This window comes from Loxodonta africana, chromosome 13 (genome assembly GCF_030014295.1).
Source record: "Loxodonta africana isolate mLoxAfr1 chromosome 13, mLoxAfr1.hap2, whole genome shotgun sequence".
Classification (NCBI taxonomy): Eukaryota; Metazoa; Chordata; class Mammalia; order Proboscidea; family Elephantidae; genus Loxodonta; species Loxodonta africana.
This window is the reverse complement of record NC_087354.1, coordinates 89,553,062-89,578,264: the sequence shown is the minus strand read 5'-3', so window position 1 is coordinate 89,578,264 and position 25,203 is coordinate 89,553,062. Positions and strand designations below refer to the sequence as shown.

General features: G+C 36.0%; 1 protein-coding gene across 3 annotated transcripts in view; it reads left to right on the top strand.

Moving 5' to 3' along the window:
* The window catches only part of FSTL5 (follistatin like 5), an 865,385-nt gene that overhangs the window by 134,555 nt on the left and 705,627 nt on the right, over positions 1-25,203 (top strand). The gene's annotated exons all lie outside the window — the stretch shown is intronic.

Here is a 25,203-nt window from a genome sequence, read left to right as displayed (position 1 = left end):
TTGAAAAAAAAAATAAATAAATAAAGATCACTTTCCCATTGAAGCATTCTTAATCAAATGACCATCCTTTATCAGATAATAGTCTTTTTTTTACCAAAATTTCCCATTCCCTTTGCTGTCCAGTTGATTCTAACTCATCAAGACTCTATGGGGCAGAGTAGAACTGCTACATAGGGTTTCCAAGGAGTGGCTGGTGGATTTGAATTACCGACATTTTGGCTAGCAGCCGTAGCTCTTAACCACTGCGAAAATTAGAGGAATGTAAATGTTCTAGAGCATTAAAAACTAATGTTGAAAAATAAGTAATGAATCTTAATGTTAGGTCCTAACTTGTGTCTAAGATTTGCTATGGCACTATAAATTTTTTGGTTTTGGTTCTTGACGCGCACTTCACTATTGTTACCACTATGTGGAATGAGTGTACTTGCTTTATTGTTTCATAAAATGTTTTAATTTGAAAAAGTCAAAATGAAAACAAGTTGACAAGAGTGGTTATCTCATTCATGACATTATAGTAATCTAGGCAATCAGAGTTAAATTTTAGAATGTTTAAAAATATAGCAAATACCTGTTTATGTGTAATTTTTATGTATTTTAAATGAATGTTCCATGATAGTATACTATTCATAATAAAATAAAATAATTTAAGTTTGAAATTTTACTTATACCATTACTAGATCAATTAGTAGAATATTACCTGTCCTCTGAATTTCCTTTCATACCACCCAGTAGCTGTTGTTTTTATTGTTAATTTCCTTCCAGTTGGCTCCCACTCATGGCAACCTTTTGTATAACAGAAGGAATCATTGCCAGGTCCTGTCATGATTGTTGGCATTTTGAGTCCACTGCTGTGACTATTATGCTAATCCATCTCATTAAGACTTTAGCTTGTTTTCACTGACTCTTCACTTTTCCAAATATGTTGTCCTTCCTTAGAGAATGGTCTTTACTGTTGACATGTCTAAAGTCTAGTCTAGTCCAAGTCTCACCATCCTCGCTTTAAAGAATATTCACAAGCAACTTAAAAGTTAACCTCTACCATAACTTCTGGCAACTCTTTTAGTTTTACTTGTTTTTTGAGCTTATATAAAAAATCGTATAGTATGGATTATTTTGTACTCAACATTTGTGATATTTATGTGTATGTTACTTGAAGTACTAGTTCGTTTTTAATCCTTATGTTGTATTCCAAGGTGTTAATACACCACAATGTACACAATGTAGTTTCTCCTTCGAATGTTAACCAATATTTGGCTCGTACAGAGAAGGTATTCAAACCTAAATTTGTGTGACTTCTGATCCTGTACTTTTTCTATTATACTTTTTTTTTGAGGAAGTTGGAAATGATAAAATATTGACCCTCTTGCATTGCTAAGTTAACATAAGGAGATATTAGCAAGCAGAAATACAAGATTTACCAAACTCAAAAAATTATTAGGCCTTGTATTTCTTCCAAAAAAATTCAAGTATTTGAAAAGCTGATATTCAAACACATTTTATTGTGTTTTTTCTTTTATGTTTTTATTTGAAAAATAAATGTTCTTGGGTTTAAAATATTTTGATATATATAATGTTTGTACATAGATCTTTATAGCTCATCTATGTTGATAACTTAAGGATGTTGAGTAGGATAATTTTTTTAACTTTGTTCACTTTCTTTATAATAACTTATATATTACCAACCATCAACCATTGATGAACTCCTGTTAGTAATTGTGAGTCTGACATCAAGTCACAAATAAACAGGGCTACCTCATTCAATCCCTTTTTGCCTAACTATCGGATAGTAAGATTCTGATTATCAGAAAGTCAAATTTATACAAGGACTTTTATGAGATGTTAACACATAATTTACACATTCATTTTTTGTTTTGTTTTGTTTTGTTTTTTAATAATGTTTAAAAAAGGCCCAAAGGCCCAATAATTTAAAGGACTTTGGCAATCCCTGCTGAGAGTTATAAGAAAGTTTCATTGGTTTTGCCCCTGTGTGTTATATGAAAAATCTATCACAAGAATAGATAGTTCAGAAGTGTGTTACGTTCTCACTGTGGCATTAAATAGATTCCTTAGAAATTATTGAGTGCAAAAGCAGGAAATCCTACTTGGAAAACAACAGGGGCAAGGCAAAATAAAGAAACTGTGTCATATTATTATTGAGCCACTTACAGCGATGAATAGCACAGGGAATTTAGGAAATATGATTTCTCTCTGGTTATTAGAACAATACTAGTTCTAATTCTTGAATACTCATTCCACAATAGCGATGTAGTCAAGACAATCATTAATCACAACTTTGTATTTCTTACATACTTATATACTAACTGGGTTGGTTTTTTTTAACAGAGAAACACAATGAATGTGTATGTCTGTATTTTTCAATATAATTTATCTGTTTTTCCTTTCTAAGCATCACCATGTCTATATACAGGAGTCCATAAGTAGGACAAATGGTTAAATGCTCAACTGCTTGCCAGAATATTGGCGGCTGGAACCCACACAGAGGAACCTCAAAAGACAGGTCTGGAGTTCTGCTTTTGAAAGTCACAGTCTTGAAAATACTGTAGAGCAGTTCTACTTTGCACACATGGATCACCAGGAGTTGGAATCTGCTTGAGAGCAATTAACAGCAACAAAGTGTATGTGTGTGTTGTGGCGGCGGGGGGAGGCGGTGGGAGACAGAGTTATTTGCCAGGCACAAGGGACAAAGTAGTGAATAGGACATAACTTGTTAAGTTAATGTTTAGCAATAAAGACAGAAAGTAAACAAATGTGTGTACTTTAAACAGAGAGGCCTAACCTCATGTGTGTCCTAAATGATGAGTGACTGATAACTTGCAGGAGAGAGTTCTAGTGGAGGTATAATATTATTCTTAGAGAGATATGCATGGGGTCCTGCAGGCCATGTTAGGGAACTGGAAATTATTGTAAGAGTAATAGAAAAAAATGTAATGATTTTGAGATGGAACTGGGATGTGGTTTAAAACACCACCCTTGGTTTGTAGATAGGAGTAGAATCATAGGGACCAGTTTGGTGTCCATTCTGGAAGCTAGGATAGAACTACAGGATCATTCATTCATTCATTCACTCAGTAAATATTTATCAGATGCCTATTATATTCTGCAGGAAACCCTGAGTGGTACAAATGGTTAACGTGCTCTGCTACTAACAGAAAGTTTGGAGAGTCTGACCACCCAGAGGCACAATGAAAGAATGGCCTGGCCATCTACTTCTGAAAAATTAGCCTTTAAAAACCCTAGAGAAAACAGCTTTACTCCGACACATGTGGAGTTGCCATGAGTCACAATTGACTAGACCGCAACTGGTATTATATGGCAGGCACTGTTTTAGGAACTGAAGATATATGGTGATATTATTGCTATTCTTAGTGCAGTCAAGCAGAAATCACTAAATGTCAAAATAAACAAGTTTACTATAGATAGTGACAGACCCCATTAAAAATAAGAAATGTTATTTATTGAGAGGTAATGGTGAAGGAGAAGGGAGATGGTGTGATATTTTAAGTAAGGTGGTTAGGGGATACCTGCCTAAGAAGATAATATTTGAGATGAGACCTAAACAATAAAGAAGTAGAAGATCCTGCCCAACAGAATGACAAGAGCAAAAATCCTGAGATAGGAATGAATTTAGTGTTTACAAAATGGAAGGAGACACACGTGCTTGGATGATCCTGAGTGGGTCATCATAGTGAGATTATTAGGAAGTCCAAGAAGTAGGCACAATTGGTTGTGCTTGAGTTGTGGCAGTGGTGATGGCAAGAGTTTGCAGAGGTCAGATTGAGAGAATTGTGGAAGCAGAGTCAATGGAATTTAATAATGTTGTGGTGCAAGAGGGAGAAGAAGTCAAGAACGACTCGGCTTTCTGACTAGGGATTCTGCAATGGCCATTACTGTTATGTGCCAACACAGAAGGAAAACTAGGCTTAAAGGGAAGAACACAAACTCTGTGTGGATTTTTGAGGTTGTGCAGTTTGTTTTCTAACTGAATAAACGTGTAAAAAAAAAGTAGATTTAGGGAAATTTGGTATAGAGGGCTAGAGATCAGAGAGAGAAAAAAAAAATTGTCCTACAAGATGATCAACACGTAATTTGGGGGGGTTATTAAATTTTCCAACTCATAGCTCAAAACAAATATGTGCATATTTTAAGCAATAGAGAAAGCATAAAAATGAATTTCTTTTTGACTTGACTATAGTCCATTTCTACTAGCCTTGACTTTGCTTTTCACCTGTTTCACAGACCTCACTTTGTCTATTCAAGAGTGTTCTCAATTGAAAAATGATTACAACAAAACATGAAATACTTAGATTTTAGGGTATTTGGAGAGGAGGTGATCAAATTAAGTAATATATGAAAAAATGCTTATTCACATGAAACTGTTAAATAAAATCATTATTGCATTCAATAATAGTTTTTTTTTTTAATTTTTGGTGCTTAAAACATGACATATATGCCATCTATTATATAGGTAAATATGTATTCCACATTATTAAATAGGTATTTCTCTGGATAGCATTTATAACACCATGCCATTCATTGTCAGTAAAATACTAATGCCCCCTCCCTCCTTCCCTTCCTGTGTGCTTCTTATCTGCCTTCTTATCTTTTTTCTTTCTTTCCTTCTTTCTTGCCACCTTCCCTTTATTTTTCATTTAAGTACTCATTTATTTAGCACCACTCTTCAAAGGCAACATCATATAATCATTGACAGTCTGAATTTCAAAGCCATATGTTTACAGTATAATCCTGAGTGAGTCTGGTCACTGTGCCTCAGTTCCCTTTCTCTTAAGTGGAATGATGATATTTACTTCATAGTGTTGTTGGGGAATGGAAGGGTAAAGCACATAGAACAGCATGGGACACACAGTTAACCCAATGGAAGTATAACGTTAGTATTCCTTGACAGATATGCTGATGCATGAGTAAAGCAGAGATTAATAAAATAATGAACCACCCATGCCTTCTAATAATCGAAGATCTATGGGGACACAAGTGGATTCAGGCATGAAAACAAGTACGTTAATAGTAAATGTGATAGCTGTTTGATGACCAATATTGCAAAACACTGTAGTAACACGGAGCCCTGGTGGCACAGTGAGTAAGAGCTACAGCTGCTAACCAAAAGGTCGGCACCCACCACTCCTTGGAAACCTTATTGGGGCAGTTCTACTCCATCCTGTATAGTTGCTATGAGTCAGAAACAACCCTATGGCAACTGATTTTTTTTTTTTTGGTTTATAGTAACACAAATCTGAGGCTGACAGAATAGGGAGTAGTTTCCATAAAATCCATATATTTGAATCTATGTAGCAGATTATAGCTATTATTTTACCTGATTCTACTAGAGTCTCAGTGCTGGAAAATAATATTCTCCTATCTGGCTACTATGGAACGTAGCCTGAAACAAATTAGAAGTACATTCAATTTTGCATTTATAGGCAATTGTTCAGTTAATTGGATTGTCAACCAGGTGCATATTAATCGCAGAGTTAACAAACTAAAAGTAGCCACTGCAATTAAACAGGAAATTACCATGGTGTCATGAAAATTATGACAGGACAAGGCAAGATGCTATGGACACACCAAGCAGAAGCCTCTATCCTATGGAGCCCCTATCCTATGGAGTCCCTATTCTGAGATTGGATTCAGGGAGAAGCAACCACTGATATGATACCTAAAGTATGAGCAGAAGTTAACTAGAAGATGATGAGCTGGGCTTTGTGGAAGAATTTAACTGATTTTAAAATAAATCCATTTCTCTGAAATTATTTTGAAAGTATTTTTGATTACAGCTATGGAGTGTTAAATGCATTCTCATTAGTTATGAAGGTTGTACATAAAAAAAAAATCTCTGAGTTTATAGTAGGGTTGGTCCATATTTGAAATTTTGTACATTATCAATTTAGGTACAATGTTGCTATATAAAATGCTGAATTTCTAGCTGAGTGAATCAGATAAAATAGTGGTATACTTTTTAAAAAGAGAGCAGACAGTTTCAGCTCTATTTTGCAACCTTACAAAATAAATATCTTTGTAATCGAAAAAAAATTGCCCCAGTGAATAAGCAGTTTCTCATTATATTTCTTTGAACCCACTCAGAGCCTGAAATGTTACCCCTGGTCAGGTGTATAATGTTGCAAACAAATAAAAGAAACATGAGAAGATACTATCTGTCTTACTCTGCATCAAAGCAGTTAGAGAATGATAGTTCTGGCTCCGACGCTGATTAATGCAGTGAGAGCTCGGCCCTGGTCTCCAACCAGCTTGGGTTTGAGTCTGGCTCTCCCCTTCCCTAACAGCACTGCCCTGTGCTGAAGTACGAAGCGCGTGCATGCACGCTCAGAGAATGTTACACATACAGACACACTCACACACAAGCACACATACATATCCTTATCAAAAGGAGTTTTATATAAGATATCCATTGACTTTTTAAAGCACATAAATATGTTTTACGGTGAGTTAAACTAAGACTGAGGAAAAACATGATGAGTCCAAGATCTAATGGCCAGAAAGTGACCTAGATGTTATTCAGATTCATGACTGTGTGACTCTTACCATTATATGATATGTGCTTTTCACACTTGTTGCTAGTTGCCATAGAGTCAACTACAACTCATGGAAACCCCACATGTGCAGAGCAGAACGGCTCCACGGGGTTTCAAGGCTGTGAGTTTGCAGAGGCAGATAGCCTGACCTGTCCTCCCGGGTACCTCTGTGTGGGTTTGAACTGCCAAGATAGCCTGACCCGTCCTCCCAGGTACCTCTGTGTGGGTTTGAACTGCCAAGATAGCCTGACCTGTCCTCCCGGGTACCTCCGTGTGGGTTTGAACTGCCGACCTTTTAGTTAGTAGTCGAGAACTTAACCATTTGTGCCACCCAGGGAAGCTTTTCACACTCCTGAAAGACTCCTCAAATTCATTGCCCTCAAGTCAATTCCAACTCATAGTGACCCTGTAGGACAGAATAGAACTGCCCCACAGTTTTCCAAGGCTGTAAATCTTTCGGGAAGCAGACTGCCATATATTTCTCCCATGGAACAGCTGGTTGGTTCAAACAGCTAACTTTGAGTTAGCAACTGAGCACTTAACCAGTGTGCCACCAGGGCTCCTTTTCATGCTCCTTAAAAAAACACCCATTGCCCGAGTCTATTCCGACTCATAGCAACCCTATAAAACAGAGTAGAGCTGCCCCATAGGGTTTCCAAAGAGCGCTTGGTGGATGTGAACCACCAATCTTTTTGTTAGCAGCCAGTGTCCTTCACACTCCTTGCTAGTTACTAAGTATCTTCTCAGCGCCACTCCATGTAGATGAGGTTCTTCAACTGGAAACGGAATAATTGCTTTATAAGCATATTATAAAAATTAAATGAGATAAAAATATAAAGTGCAAAATTCAGTGCCTGGCACACCTTAAAAAAATTTTTTTTTGCAGTTAATAATCAGTTGCTGCTAGTTCTTATTTTTTTGTGATTATAAAAGTAAACGAGATAGTATTAAAATTACAAACACCTCAGTTTACTGTAGTGTGCCTTTGTGTTTTGAAACCAAATTAAAAAGTGTGCTTACTGGTCTACTTAGTTTAAGATGCGTAGCTTTTAATACACCTCAATCAATGGAAAATCAAATTTCATTTTTTATGTGTAATCAAGTGCTAAATGTAGGTATCCATGTCCAATACTTATAGTTTTAATACCTCGACAAGCGTTGGCAGGCATATTTCTTTTTCTACTTTTTATTCTGTTCATCCTTATTTTGTGCCAAGGGCTGTGATTCCATTTTACTTTTACTTCCCCAAATCCTGTCAGATAGCTTACTACTGTGAGCTTCTCTGTAGAAAAGAATAGCACTTACTTGAAGTAATACAACATCTTCAATCTGCCTTAGATTAGAAAGGTCACTGTACAGAGGTGATTTTCCATAATTATCCGAGATAACTACTTTGGCTTTGCTATTGCATTTCACAGAGGCTTAAGTAAAAAATCGTGTAAGTAGGAAATCTAACATTTTCAGTTCTTCAAGACTGTAAGTGGTACAATAAAACATAAAATACTGAATGTTCAGTTTTAAAACATGAACTATTCAACCTTATAGCTGCCCCGACCCTGCAAAGCAGCCTGCATCCTTGTGCCTGGCAGGCATGAATGTAAGCAAGGAGATTTGCCCCCTGCTGCTAGAAGTCAAACCTCTTGACATCTGTTCTCTTGATAGCCCCTAAGCCAAAGAACTTCAGATCCAACATACCAGATCAGATCATCAGAATCAATTTCAACCTTCAATCATTCGGTAAAGGCTGACCTTATGATGTTTGCAGAACTCAGCAAAAACTGTCACTTGTGTTCTAAGGTCTTCTTGTGTTTTTTTCTGGCAAATCAGAGCTAAATTTGACCTCTGAAACTACTGTAACTTTTGACTAAAGATGACTTTGAGGATTTTCGTGTAAATTGCTCAAGGAAGCATGGCTAGAAGAAAGCTTTTTACACCACTATTTCATTTTTTTTTTTATTATTTCATTTAGACTAGTATATGTATAAAATTTACGGATTGTATTTGAATTTCATTTCTAAAATTTAGAGCTAATTGATCCTTAAATTTGTTGGCTATTATGGGGGTAATTCAGCCACGTTAAAGTGTTATTCAAATGATCATTTATGTACATATAGTTTATTGTAATTTTCCCAGAAGTGGTAATTCTCTACTTGTTAGACTTTTTAAGACAATCTGTTTGCTGATGAATACTAATATCTTAGTGGCACCATCAACTGTTTATTATACATAGTTAATTAGAAACAGATTTACTATATACAAGGGAGATAATTTCAACATGAATTTGTTTTCTCATCAATATAAATTTGTATTACCAGTTTAAAGTTAATATTTTATTTTCAATGTTTAACCTTACTTTGGGGGATTGTCCGTTGGTTATTTTCTATTAGTAGTCTGAATAGGCCAGGTATTTTTATAACTTTTGGTTATGATGTAAAATATTTATCCACACAGTCAGATTAACACCTTCTTTATTATAGCATATCGTCTTTCTCTTACACAGTTAACTTGGCATTTATTTCAGTGTTGAAGTGAAATAAATTAAAAAAATAATAATCTTTATTAAGACCTGAATAGTTCTAAGGACTTGAAATGTAAATTATTCTATTAACAATTATTGTTAATAATTTTAATAGAACACTCAAAACAATTTGATCAATATATAGTATATCTATTATTTGTGTTAATAATATTGGTGAAGCACATGTTTATTGAAATATTGAAGCTTTCCTTTGGCACACTGTATATTAATTCTTTTTTTGTTTATATGTTTGTTTTACTTTGTTTTAGTACCATAATAAATTTAAGGATCTGGCCTCTTTTTTGTTCTTAACATTATTCCAGTTATCTTTGACAATATCATTGTTTTTCATATAAGCAATGTTTTCAGCCCATGTTTCATTTCTACTCCAAAATCTGGAATATTTTACTCAGGCAGAAGCCTAGTTCCTTAATTAAAGGTAGTACATGGAGCCATAATCAACACAGGTTGTGTTATCATTCCAGATGGGTAGTGGCAACTGCCAGGGTTATACTCATAATGGTAATGCGTTACACGGAGATGAGAATAGGAGACCTTGCCCACATTTTCACTCTAACTATAGCTTCATTTATTTTCTTATGTTGCTCTCAAAAGATTTTTCTCAAGTACATCTCATTTTACTTTTCATCTGAGTTGGCAGGTAATATTTTATTCCATACCCTATAATTTTAATTTTTTTAAAAAGTTCCCTAAAATGAGGGTGGTTTGAAAAAACAGAGTATTTTAAAATTATTTTTACATTTGATTTTTTTATATTTCCTATCCTGTATCAAATAACCTGTTGGAATATGACATAGATAATAAATGTAAACACCACATTAAAAAAACAAAACAAAACAAAGAAACCCACAGTTACCATTGAGTCAATTTCTACTCATGTTCACTCCATGTATGTCAGAGTAGAGCTGTGCTCCACAGAATTTTCAACAATGATTTTCAGAAAGCAGATTGCCAGGCCTATCGTAGCACCTCTGGGAGGATTTGAACTACCATATTTTGGCTAGGTGCTGAGCTAACATTTTGTTAAAGGTCATCAAATCCTATCACTCACAGGACATTTAAAAAATAATTCATAGAAAACTGTGAATTGAATATATTTGACTATGGAAAGACATTAGACTCTGTGGATTATAAAAATTATGGATAGCATTGTGATTAATGGCAATTCCGGAACACTTAATTGTGTTCATGCAGAACCTGTATGTACATACACCAAGAAAGAGACAGTTGTTTGAACAGAACAAGAGGATACTGCATGATTAAAATCAGGAAAGGTATGTGTCAGCGTTGTATCCTTTAACCATACTTATTCAACCTGTATGCCGAACAAATAATTTGAGAAGTTGGACTATGTGAAGAATGTGGCATCAGGATTGATGGAAGGCTCATTAACAACCTGTGATATGCAAATGACACAATGTTGCTTGCTAAAAGCTAAGACAACTTGAGGCACTTATTGATGAAGATGAAAGTCTACAGCCTTCAGTATGGTTTACACTTCAATATAAAGAAAACAAAAATGCTCAAAAGTGGACCAATAAGCAACATCATGATAAATGGAGAAAAGATTGATGTTGTAAAGGATTTCATTTTACTTTGATCCATAATCAATGCCCATGGAAGCATCAGTCGAGAAATCAAATGGCATATTGCATTGGGCAAATCTGTTGCAAAAGGCTTCTGTAAAGTGTTGAAAAACAAATATGTCACATTGAGGACTAAGATGTGCCTGACCCAAGCCATGGTATTTTCAGTTGCCTCGTATTGCATGTTCAAGCTGGACGATGAATAAGGAAGACCAAAGAATTGATGCCTTTGAATTATGGTGTTGGTAAAGAATATTGAATATACCATGGAATGCCAAAGAACAAGTCTATCTTGGGAGAAGTAACGGCCAGAATGCTCATTAGAAGCAAGGATGGGGAGACTTTGTTTCATGTATTTTGGACATGTAATCAGGAAGGACCAGTCCCTGGAGGACATCATGCTTGGTAAGGTAGACGGTCAGCAAAAAAGAGGAATGTGCTTGATGAGATGGATTGACACAGTGGCAGCAACAGTGGGCTCAAACATAGCAGTGATTTTGAGGATGGCTCTGGACCAGGCAGTGTTTCCTTCTGTTGTGCTTTGAGTTGGAATTGACTTGATGACTCCTAACAGCAATGACAAGAAACAAACAAAGGATGAGTAGGGACAGGGTCAACATTCAGAACACTATAGATCTTCCACCAACTTATCCAGATAATTAATTTAGATACTACAATTGAAATGTGGGTTGGGAATATTTTAAAATATATATCCTAAAATGTACATTTCCCACAAAAAAGCAATACAATTTTTTTTTTTCAAAATATGTCTGCATAGCAGGTGCAATATGAAATTTGGAATCTAATATTTTATTGTGGATATTTCCCCTTAACAATTAGACTTTTTTAATTTGTTATTTGATCTAATAATATACCTAAAAGTAATTATTTCTCTTACATAGGTAAAATTTGAACTCACAAAATTATTTTTCAGTATTCCACTCTACTTGTAGTACAGGCTTATTTATCATCATTTACCTCTTGATATGAGGACTGATTTGTTAATAGTGTAAAAAGTAAGTTATTGAGCTTGAAAGCAATGGATAATACTGCTTTATAGCACTTTCACTGAGTTTTCGACAAATTATTTTTAACTATATTTCTTTGAAATAAAAGGAACATTGTTTAATACATAAACACAGAAATATATGTTTCTTTTTCCCCCTCAGGATACATATGCATCACTTAAGTATTACAGCCTGGAAAAGCAAACTTATAGAATTTTTCCATGTCATTTTTTTTATAGTCGAAGAAGCCAAAGGCCTACCTAGTGACAGCCCCATCTGCATAAATTATTTACTAACCTGACTGGATTTTAATCCAAAACTAAGGCAGTCAAAAACTCTCTCAGCTACATATGTTGAACTCTTACCACACAGAGAACAGTGTGAACATTCTTCTAAAGGGAAGGACAGAAGAGATCCTTCCTTTAAGGAGCTTTGGGGGAAGGACTGATGCCGGTGAACAGCACTGCTTTCTGGTGGTCCTAACTGAAGGCCTTCAAGGACTTTGTTGCTTCAGTCTGAACTGTTTCAGATGATGCAGAAATGTCTTATCCACACACACACAAACACACACACACGCACGTACATGCGCCTACTCGACTGTGTTAAGTAAAGAGGCTGTAAAAAGTTTTGCCATTAGTCGTAAGTTATATTTGACTTGTCTTCAACTGAAAAATACCTGTTTTTAAGAAGCATGTACATAGTAAATCTATAACATGCAGTACAGCTACATGTGTGGAAAATATTTAGGGATTTTATAGTAATAGCAAATAGATTCTTTAGGTATAGATATCATGTGCTTATCCCATATTCTTTTTTCAATGCTTCATGTAAATTATTGTTTTGCCTATTGTATTCATTTATGCTACAAATCTTAAGACATTTTCTAAAAAATATTAAGGAAAAACTATTGAAGTGTAAAACTTTCATATGAAAAATTATATTTAATTCATTAAGTCGGGGTATGATCAAAATTGAATTTCTCTATATATTTCTTTTTCCAACCTGAAAGTGTTCTTAGTTCAAAATGATTCTAAAACTTTTAATTGAGCTAATTCATTTACTTCTCCTAGTTACTAATAAAAAGTTAAACACTGCAAAACTATAAAATAAAACAGAACACACATCCGTCAGACTCATCCAACAGAAGATTTAATTAGCATGTGTTTTGACTGTAGTCTTATAATTTTTATTGGAATGGAGATTTCACACTTTAGATATAATTGCAAACTAAATTGTGGTACATATTTTTAACTATAAAAATAAGATTCCCCTGTCATAATATCTACCTCATGAGAATGATTTTTGCAACTTTAAAAAATAGATACTCTTTTCAAAGTACAAATTTCTTATTTATAATCAAACCCTCGAGGCATGCAAAAATGTAGCCATATACTGCAATAATTTTAGGAAGCAAATAAGGTAGGCAGATTTATCAGACAATAATCTGGGCCAGTGTTTCCAAAGCGTGAAGCCGGCACACCAGGTGGTGCACAAGACAACCCATTTGGATACAGGAGAAAACATTTTATGTTTGAATGATTTCAAACATAATTAAGTTTATAGTCGAGAAAGAATACACCAGCAGCCATGTGGATCGTGGACTGGAGGAGGGAGCACCAGTCTTCAGGGAGCTAGTGAGGAAGATGGCTGCCTGAACTATGGCGCTAACAATGGAGTTTGAGAGAGAGCACTTGGATGCCACAGGAAAGGAGAAATGTCAGAAATGACTTAAAAGTTCTTTGATATTTGCCATGCATTGTGAAAGTGAATTTTGAAAGAAAAGCAAGCTCTGGAGAAGAAAATGCTTTTACTCATGAGCAACCTGTGTTTAAGGTGCCTGTAGGTCACCCACAAAAGTCAGATGGATCGGCGTTAAAATGTGACTTTGCCACGTATAGGCTGTGTTACCTTAGGCAATTTACCTGGTACCTTTCTTTGAGTCTCAGTACCTCTGACGTAAAATGAATTGAAATAACGAATTCATGCAAGTGTTTTCGTGATTGAATCCGTTAGCAAAAGTCATCTTTTCCTAGGCACTATCCTTTACCTCTCTGGCTTCTTTAGGCTTATATGAGCAAACAGTTCTTTCTTTCTTTGTAATCACTACTGCATTAACTCCGCTCTACTTATAACTTGCTAGAAAAGCGCTTTCATATCCGTGTGATGTGACCGTTGGTTCAGAGTACCAGGCAGTCTTTTGAGGGGAGTGTCAGGTCTTAAGAGATCTAATAGGTGATAGGAATAGGTGTGGTTCATCACAGAGTTCTTTTGCCTAACTCAGAGTATCAGTGTATTTTCACTAGATATTAAAGGGAATATTAATCAAACCACAAAAATAATTTACTGTGTTTAAAGAGGCACTTTGAAAAATTCTTATTTAAGAAAATACTGTGAGAATGGAAATTAATATTTTATTAACAACTTAATGGTCTATATCCTTTATATATATTTATATATATGATGTGAATTAATATTTTTTGTGCAAAAATACTGACACTGAGTTGAGTGCTAATTACTAAAAAAAAAATTTACTGATTCTTAGGTGCTGACAAATGAATACCTCTGGTCCACTTGCTTAAAATTGATAAGAACAATATTCCCTTTGCATATTAAGAGGCAATTTGTTCAGAGCAGATAGGTCACCCAGAGGGTTTAAGTGAGGCACAAAGATTTGACACGTTAGTAGTAAGCCAAGTACGGGCTCATGTTAGGCTATCTGGTTTAGATCCCAACATCACTGCTGTTCACTACGTGACCACAGGCAAGTCACTTCTTTTCTTGCTTACCTTATTTGTAAAAGGGAATAACCTCAGATTATCTAATAGAATTAGGAGTAAATAAGCCTATGCATGCAAAATTATGCATAACTTTGTGCAATTTTCCTGGCATATAGCATGCAACATGTCATTATTTTATCACCATCATTACTTTCATCAAAAAGAACATTGAGTTTTCTTCCCTAAACTTGCATTCTATCAGAATAAAAACCAAAAAACCAAACCCGTGGCCACCGAGTCAGCAGAGTTGAACTGCCCCATAGGGTTTCCAAGGAGCGCCTGTGAGATTTGAACCACAGACCTTTTGGTTAGCAGCAAAACTCTTAACCACTGCGCGACCAGTTTCCTACTATCAGAGTAGACAGACCCTTTTTAATAACCTATAATCTCATTCCATAAATTAAACAAATTATATTTTGGTTCAATCATATGTTCCAAATTAAACAACTATCTGCGCACACAGAAGCACACATTCCCACCCATGAACCCCAACTACATACATTCAAAGAGCTCAAAAATTCAGACAGAAGTAATAACGGTATTAGTTATTATTGCATTTCCCCCCCCAAAAAATCTTCACAAAAAAGCATTTCACTGAAGGAATCATTAATCCAAAAGAGAACCTTGCTTTGGTGAACCTAAAATAGTCCTATAATAAGATGACTTTAAAGTCTTTGATTTCAGTATACCCAAAAAACACAAAAGTATATTGTTTTCCCGTTTACTTTTTAGTGTGTTGCATTATGATTAAAACTCATGGCAAAGGTAAAATTCAGTTCATCATTTTGAGGACATGAGTTTCCAGTTAAAGACTGTATTCTAAACTTTTTCAAATATTATATATAAAATATATTTTATACCTTGTATGTAACTTTCAAAGGATTGCTTTTTTTAGTTTATCTGGTTTCTATTCAGTAATAAACTTAACTCAGGAGCCTTTTAATGTTTTAACTGAAGCATACACTATTAAGGACCTTTGGAAATGAGTTCAGTTTTATCACAGTATAATTATGTTTTAGATTTGTGCATCAGCCATAGTGCCGACTTAGTGACAAGTGACTGATTATTGAAAAATGAAAAATTACTGACTTTTTTTCTCTTTTTAATATTTGAGTACATTTTACATTTAAAGTTATGGAGTTAACTTCACTTAATATCAAATAAGACATTGTGTTTTAATAAAACAAATCATGTATACATGTACACACATACTTGTGAAAATTGTTGAAATAGATCTCTGCTTGGATATCAAAAAGGCAACTCGACCTATGAGAAACGGAACACTATGTCCTTCCTCTAATCTCTCCTCATGTCTTCCCTTCTTGATTAATGGCTTCTCCTTCCCTCCATGTCTTAGTCGAATCCTACAATCCATTTTGATTCCTCTCTTTCCACACTCTCAGGAAACCTTCCTCTCTACCATCAAAATCAATGCAGGACTGCAGGTTGTCCCATTACCTTTACTGCTACAGCTTTTGTACAAGCCACCATTAGGTCTGCTGACAAGATTCTCCAAACTAACCAGTCTTCCTGTTCCAGCAGACAGCGATATTGTTAAAAATAATTTGATAAAGTCACTCTTCTGCTCAAACCACTCTTAAGGGTCTTACATCATCCTGCTAGAAGGACAAAATAGCTGTTGCCTCAATTTCGACTCATTGTGACCCTATAGGCCAGAGTAGAACTGCCCCATAGGGTTCCCAAGGCTGTAATCTTTACTGAAGCAGACTGCCACATCTTGCTCCCACGGAGTTTGAACCTCCAGCCTTTCTGTTAACATCGGAGGGCTGAATTGCTGGGCCATGAGGGCTCCTGTGTGAAAGGACAAAGACCTCCCAGTGCCCTACCTGCAAGGCATGTACCAGCCTGTTACCTCTTTGACCTCACCCAATGCTACTTTTCTTCTCATTCCTGTTGCTCCTGCCGCTCCACCCTCCCTTCTGCTCCTTGAATAAGAGCACCTCAGGTACCCTCTTCCTAGGAACTTTGCATGGTCCTTCCTCCTGAAAGCCTCACTCCCTAGTAATCTTCATGCTTCACTCCTTTACACCTTCAGGTTCATGTTTAAAGCCCATCTTCTCCGTATGGTTTATCCCATCCTCCATTTAAAATGGAAACCCTCCTCGCCTCTAGCACTTCCTATGCTGCAAGTGTGCTTTGTCATAGCAGTGTTGTCTTCTAACAAACTATGTATTTTCTTTATTTACCTTGTTTATTGTCTGACTCACTCACTAAAACATCAGCTACCAGGCACAAGGATTCCGGCTGTTTTGGTCAACGCTGTACACTGGGTCCCTAGACTATTCTGTGGCATGTAATCAATGTTTAATGCCTCTTTCTGAGCAAAATCATAAGGTAGAGGCTAGACACATTTTTGTCTTAACATGTGTTTAGACTGCATGAGGAGGCTCTTCCAAATCATTAGCTTTCAGCAGAAAATATTGAATTACTGACGGGAGAGAAAGGAGATGCTGGGGCTGTGGTGTCCAAAGTGGCCTTGTGATTGGGCATTTCCTTCTTCTCCGGGAGCTCAGCTCTTTCTGCTTTCCCCAAGTGCAGTTTTTCCCTGGTAGAAATTGGATGCAGATTATGAAATAACAAGGATTGCTAAGTAGATATTAGACAAACCAATTCTTTGTAGGAACTAATTTACATTAAAATAAAATTCAAAATTATATGAAATCAAAACAAGGTATTTCCAGTTTGAGTATCTGAATAAGTTTTTAGTGTCATAACTTTTTTAAGAAAATTCTTGTTGGGAGTTTGGTCCATATCTAGAAAAATGTTTTATCACAAAATCTATTTCCGTTCATTCACTTCTGGTACCCCATTGTTAACATTCTGCTAGAAGCTGCTGTATTTTTTTTTCTTTTTTAGGTGAGTAGAGAGAGCAAGCTCAGGCCTGCGTATCTAACCCTAACTAGAGAGTAATCCTTAAAAAAAAAAAAAAAAAAAAAATCCTTAGGTATCCTTAATTCTATTTAACACCTTGTGAGTTACATTTCACACATTTCATTACTGGTAAAGTTCAGGAATGAGTTGCTAATTCAACCGTTTTTTAACTAAGGTTCTGATGCTTCAGAGGAAACGAGGCTGGACTGTTTTCACAGAAAAAGGACTAGATTTGTATCTTGAGATTAATGTCGAATATCCTTTGAGTGTACTGTCTATGCTCTTATCCTAGAATTCTCATATCTAATTGTATTTCTCACTGTATTTTAATGTGTTTTAGTAACAATAAATTTATACAATGGTAGTATAATTTTATGCATATAAGCTCATGTTAAACTTTTTATGCATTTTAATGCATATAAGCTAATGTTAAATGAAGTGAAATAATTGATATATCTTAAAATATTTTAGTTATTTTATCAATATCCATATTCTTTAAAAGGCAGTGTTATTTAGTAGTCCATTTATACTTAAAAGTACCTAACTTCAATTTTATTGATCAGATTTTAACATTTACCGTTTTCTTTGAAGAGGCATCGAAAGAACTTTAAAAAATAACCACAATTCATATGATTTTTGTTTCAAGGTGTATATAGACACAGAAGGTATTTTGTATATAGTTCTTAATATATCTTCTTACACAAAATCCAGGGTCTCTTACAATTCTATTGTGCTATTAGGGACATCACATAGAAACTACTAATACTGGCAACATAGTCTAATGTCCTGAAAGAGTGTCGACTAAACAAGAACCTGGCGTCACCAATTTGGATAAATGCCACTAGATTATGTAGCTTCTGAATTTCATCTTGTTTCTTTCTTTTGAGTTTTAATTTTAACTGCTGGAGATAGATTCCTCAAAGTTATTTCCTGTATATCTAAATTAATTTAATATAGTATTTAAACAAGTTTATTGAGGTACATTTAATTAAGTTATAAATGTTCTGTGACTTTTGACAATGTATTCACACATACAAACAATAATAAAGATATATAAATATATGTGAATATATATATATGGCACAAAGGGTTAAGCACGCAGTTAGTAGCCCCCCCCACACACGTTACCCGGGTGGAAGCCTCAGGTTTTGCTCAGAGTGACTTGTATAAGCCAATAAACGAGACACTGAGGAGGGAGAGTATTTCCTTGCACAAGGAAGGAAGCAATTTGGGTTGTTGCTACCAAGACTGCTTCGAGAGGGTGAGGGAAAAAAGTTCCTTTTAAGAGGTTTACACGTAGGGAATTCATACAAGTTACGTCAGCAACATTCTTAATCAAACACCAGGCAGGTGCCAGGATTTTCAAGGTTTAGGCCAAGCAAAGGAACTACAATTTTGATGCAAATTTCCAGGCCAGCCAAGCAATGGAACTGGAAACGGCAAGGCCAGCCAAGCAAGCTGCAGTGGAATTTTCTGCAGCCTGGGGGCCTCTGTATCACACACACACACGTAGTTTTGTGATTTTTAAGTCCTGTTTTGGTGGTGGCGGCGGCAGTTGCCCTCAAGCAGAGAGTAGGTTCTGATTCATGGCAACCCCATGTGTGCAGAGTAGAACTGCTCCATAGGGTCTTCAAGGCTGTGGCCTTTTTGAAACGATCACCCACATGCACTTTGGAAGACCTGTTTAGCATCCTGTACTCACCACCATAATCAGGATACTGAACAGATCCATCACCCAAAAATACTCTCTAATGCTGACCTCCTGAACTTAAATTCCCCTCATCTGCACCTTCCCAGTCTCTGTTAACCACTGACATCTCCTTTGTCCCTATGTTTTAACCTTTACCAGAGTATGGTATAAATAGAATCATGCTGTTATGTAACTGAGACTGACTTCTTTCGCTCTACCTAATGTACTTAATATTTCAATAAAGCAACGTTTGTCTTTAACTTGTTAGGGCACATGTATAAAATCAATTTATAGTCACCCATCTTTTACTGGGTTTTGATTCCACAGGTAGCTGGTATTCAAAGCATGGTAAATCTTAGTTGATAAAATGTAAAACATGCTGTAATTTTTTAAACAGTATTGCAATTGAAAAGTTATTTAAAATGTTAAATAATTAAATCTAATTATCTGTGTTGCATTTCCTGAGCATATTCATTTCTTGGTATACAATTGGGTGACCTTTTCTACTCTCCTCTCAGCTTATTCAAAAGGCTTTTCCTGTGCTACTTTGTCTTTTTGAGAAGTCAATTGCAACCTGAGGCTTTCTTGCCTCGCTCTCCTGGGAAACATGAGACCTGTTTACCTCTCGCAAGCCTTTATTGTACTGGCTGGACTGCCCTTTCCAGATGTCTATTTTATTCCTCAAGTTGTGGAAACTGTTTAAAGGTTAGAAGAATCAGAGATTTCAGTGGATTACACCCTGGGCGTAGGGACATGAAGGTCATTGCCACATCCCACAAAATGACTATAGTTCCCCATCAAACACTTGAGCAATCTGACGTGCTTGCTGTCGGAAAAGTCAATATTTGCATTCTGTTGAATATGCATGACCACTACTGTTTGAAGAAAGGGCTACTTGATATATGCAGCTCTATGTCTTATTTGCTTTCACAAGAAATTATCTGAAAATACTCTAAAGATTCAAGACTTGCTGTAAGGAGTTATTTTATTTATTAGAATTAGTTCTGCTGTGAGTTTAAACTGACTTAGCATTTTATGTTTTTTAATTTATATAAATCACCAGAAAGATGAGTTAAAAAAAAAAAGTAAAATACCTAAAAAATAAGTTCTTGTTTCATACAATATTGGATGTATATATAAAAGAATTGATCAAAAATTGCATCATATTCTGATTTATTTAATCACAGAAGTGTATGTATTTAAGGAATTTGTCTTTCCTGGTACCTTTTTCATATTTCCTGTGGGGATCCAACTAGCTACCATTGAAAACTGTAATGTGGCTATTTTTTAACTGCTAAACTAAAATTTTAGTCTTTCTTTTCTATGGAATTTTATACTCTTTGAAATTTTAGTATCTCTTTGAGAATTATTTACTGTTGCTATAATTAATTTACACATACTCTGTTTTCATGGGTTTCTGCTTTTTTTCTTTATTTTTTTCCCTGTATCGACTGTTTTTTTTTTCATGATCCTTCTTTTGCTTTCATAGATTCTGACACCTTAAATATAGAGGCTACACCTTAGTCTGCTTAGCTACCTATGGCTTTCCCATTTTAATCCTTATGCTTTGAAGTTTATAGGCTATGAAAACAAAGAAATTTTACTAATTACCTCATGAGACCAAACTTTTCAACTTCCTGCAGGCCCTATTTACCTTTTCAAGTTTGTAATATCAATAAAAAATGCTACAGCTTTCCTGGCACGAGACATTTTTAGTCTCTCAATTTTTCTGTCACTGTCTTCGTGGTCGAGTCCAATCATTTATTCCCTTACAATAAAATTTGTATTACTTTCTTTGCATCTTCAATTTAAATTTCAAACTAAAATTACCTAGAGTAAGGTTCTTAGCTTCTCTGTGACTAGTTTCTGTGTATGTAAAATGAGGAAGTTGAACTAGGAAAACCCTGTGTGTCCTGAGAATTTAATAGTCTGAGCCTCGGTGAGCTCTCAAAATCTTGCCACATCCAGCAGGTCTCTAGCATACTTAAAGGAATGTTCAGTATGGTGCCCTTTGTTGACAACAGTCAGCCTTCAAGTTAGAATTTGTTAGACCCATGAAGTTAGGGACATTCTCCTGATTCTGACGTCCTTTGGCGTAGTAAGCTCACTGGATTCTCTTTTCGTATACTAGATAAATTGTTACTTAAACTATATGAGCCTACCTTTGTATTTGGTAAAGTTCTTCCCCTTCCCCAGCATGCTGAAATATCTTCGTCACTGCCTTGCAAAGTGTTTCTGAAAACTCACTAGAAGGGATTTATTTCTTTGTGTTAAGAAGTGCTTTTGCTGAAAACAAGTAAAAACAACCACTGCACAACAAAAACCTCTGTGAACAATAACACATGAAGATTTATTGGTAATAAAAAACTGTAATTATTATTACTATTTTTAAATCAGCTTTCTTCTACCTGAGGGTAAACGGAATAGCTTTGATAATGTGAAACTGAAGTTAGGGAAGGAGATAGACTGGGGACCAATGGGGACATTCAGGAATGTGTTTCTATTTTGGAAATACTACAGGCTTAGGGAAAAGCATATTTTTATTCCAGAGCACATCCTGAAAATTATGGATGTCCACAAGATAGGTTTTTCCTTCCAGATTATTTCAAAGTCAATTTCACAAATTTTTAAATATCATATTCTGAAGATTTTTCTTTTAAGACTTAGGATCCACCTGTGGAAGTTTTCTCCAAACCCCAAGTGTTAATTGAATCTCATCACTGTCTTAGCAGTTATCTGAGAAAGAACTGCTAAAGACAAAGACTGGAGCCACAAATGTCAAACATGGCAGCCGGCCGCCATGCTCCTTCCTGCCGTCTCTGTCTCCAGCACCTCATGTTCTCTAATTTCCAGAAAGCTTTTTATTCATGAATGAAAACAACTGGTATCCACTCTCCGTACAGTTGTCTCACTCTTGAAACTAAGACTTAAAGATGTTCCTGTATTTAAAGTAATTATAAAATCCTTCAATTATTAATTTTCAAAACTCATATAATCAGTACATTTTTTTCTTCTAATTGCTTTCATTATCCATTCTTTAAACAAATATGTGTTCAATGTTTACTATATATCATATTCTTCAGTAAACATCATGGCTAGAGATGTCAAAGTTGCCATCCCCTACCTCCAAGCACTTCCCTTCTATGAGACAGAGGCTTGCAAAAATGGCAACATAATGTAATTAGGTACCAGGGTCCATGGGGGTATAAAGGGAGCACAGTCATATTTGCCTGGGGAAGACATGAAAGCTTTATAAAGAAGTGAAGTTTACTTAAACTGTGACAGCTAGCCATGGTTATACTAGGTGGTCAGAAATGCAGTTTAACACGGGGCACTACAGCTCAATGGAACATGTATAATATTTTATTTTATATGGAAAAAAAATGGTTTAACTTGATTCCGACTCAGGGAGACCCCATGTATTTTACTGTAGAACTGTGCTCCATGAGTTTTTAAAGGCTGTGATCTTTCAGAAGTAAATCACCAGGCCTTTCTTCTGAGGCACCTCTGTGTAGATTCGAACTAACAACCTTTCAGTTAGTAACCACACTTTACTATTTTCACCACCCGACATTTAAGAAGCAGCTCCTTCAATGAATGAAGGCAATCGAAGTGCCAGCACCCTGACCCCCTAGTGTGATGGCTGCAGGACTGGCTTGGAGATTAGGACACGGCTGCTTCAGCAAAAGAAGGCAAGTGTAGTATGCTGCCCTAACCACCTGGGGCAATCTCGGCTGGGACCCAGGCAGCACACACAGGCTACACATGGCTCTGGAATCTGAGATAAAACAGCTCTTGCGGCACAAGTGATTTTATCTAATTTACCATGCATGTGGATCTAACAGCTAGTTCTTTTGAAAGAACTCTCTTCTATCTATCTGGTCCCTCGTCCCTCTGCCCCAGCTGGCTTCATCAACAGTTGATTTCCCCGGGCCTGAGAAGAAATCTGCTATGCTCCCTGAGTCATTTTCCTGGCCTGAGAGAAGGAACAAATTAACAAACAGGGGAAAAATACTCTGCTGACTCCCCTAATCTGGAAGCTCAGAGCAGAAGCAGCTCCACTCCAGGCATAAGCGATCCACAGACTTTGTCTTTCACCCCTGCATGGATCCAGGTGGCTATTATATTGCAAGGGCAAATCTGTTTGAGGTCTGACTATAACTGTCTCAGCTGTGAGGTGGAGAGGCAGGTTTTGGAGGTCTGATGCCACTCTGCCTATTAAACAGTGCCTTTTTTCACCTACCCACAACAGGGGTCTGAGCACTGGAGGCTCCATCCACACCACCTGGCCACCCACAAAAGGGGTCCAGGGATAGTGGTGCCTAGCAGTCCTTACAGGTATAAGCTTTGGGCACCTAAAGTACAGCTGCAGAGCCCACCCACCAGGGTGCTCTAGAGAACAGAGATTCTCCTTCCTCATTGACACTTGGGGGAAAGCGGTCAGCTCCCTGCCATCCTCAGAGTGTGATCCCCTGCTGTTACTAGAAACCAGTGCATACACCCATCACCACTGCTCCTCTAAGGTAGAAGGTGAGAGCCTACACCACTCACTAAGTGACCAACTATCAGGACACCTGAGCTGAAGCTATACAAGAATAGTGAATGGACTTCTAGGCTCATATACTTGGTAACAGCTCTACCCATCTAGTAAAAGGACATTAGTGCTTCAAAGGCTCCAATAATCAAGTTAGCTCACTCTAGTAGCCTATTTGGGTATATCGAAACAAAACAAAGCAAGAAACTAGGACATAGTGAGGAAACATAAAACAAATTAATACAATAACTTATAGATGGCTCGGAGACAATAGTTGATATCAAATCACATGAAGAAGCAGACCCATAATTGCTTCAACAAACTCTCAAAACAGACAATCAAGGACTGTCCTGGATGAAGATGTATTCCTGGAATTACCAGATGTAGAATACAAAAGATTAAAATACAGAATTCTTCAAGACATCAGGAATGAGATCAGGCAACACATAGAAGAAGCCAAGGAACACACAGATACAGCAGTTGGAAAAATTAAAAAGGTTATTCAAGAACATAATGAAAAATTTTATAAACTGCAAGAATCCATAGAAAGACAGCAATCATAAATTCAGAAGATAACAATAATATTATAGAATTAGACAACTCAATAGAAAGTCAGGGGAGCAGAACTGAGGAACTGGAATGCAGAATTAGAATGAAGACAGAACTCTTGCCAACAATATATTTGAATAAAAATCAGGTAAAAGAATTTTAGAAAATGAAGGAACCCTAAGAAGCATGTGGGACTTTATCAAGAAGAATAACTTGCGAGTGATTGGAATACCAGAACAGGGAGGGATAAAAGAAAATAAAGAGAGAATTGCTGAAGATTTGCTGGCGAAAATCTCCCCTGACATTGTGAAAGATGAAAGGATATCTATCCAAGATGCTCATGGTACAAGGTAGATCCCAAAAGAAAGTCACTATGACATATTATCATCAAACTTGACAAAACCAAAGATAAAGAGAAAATTTTAAGAGCAGCCAAGGATAAGAGAAAGGTCACCTAAAAAAGAGAATCAAAAAGAATAAGTTCAGACAGAAACCATGCAGGCAAGAAGGCAATGGGATGACATATATAAAGCAGTGAAGGAGAAAAATTGCCAGCCAAGAATTATGTATCCTGCAAAGCTGTCTCTCAAATATGAAGTGAAACTAAGGCGTTTACAGATAAACAGAAGCTTAAGGAATTTGCAAAAACTGAACCAAAACAACAAGAAATACTAAAGGGAATTCTCTGGCTAGAAAATCAATAACATCAGATATCAACCCAACACTAGAACATGGAACAGCGCAACCAGATATCAGCTCAGGTAGGGAAATCACAAAAATAAATCAAGATAAATAAAAGGCACAAAACAGGGAAGCAATGATGTTATTACATAAAAGATGACAATAAATCAATAAAAAGGGACTAAATAAAGTAGGCATAGATCTTCCATATGGAGAGGAAATCAAGGTGATATAGGGAGATACAAGTTAGGTTTAACCTTAGAAAAATAGGGGTAAATATTAAGATAACCACAAAAAAGACTAACAATCCTACAGTTTAAAATAATAAAAAAAAAAAACAAGATAAACATAAAGACTTAGCAAAAACAAATTCAACTACAAT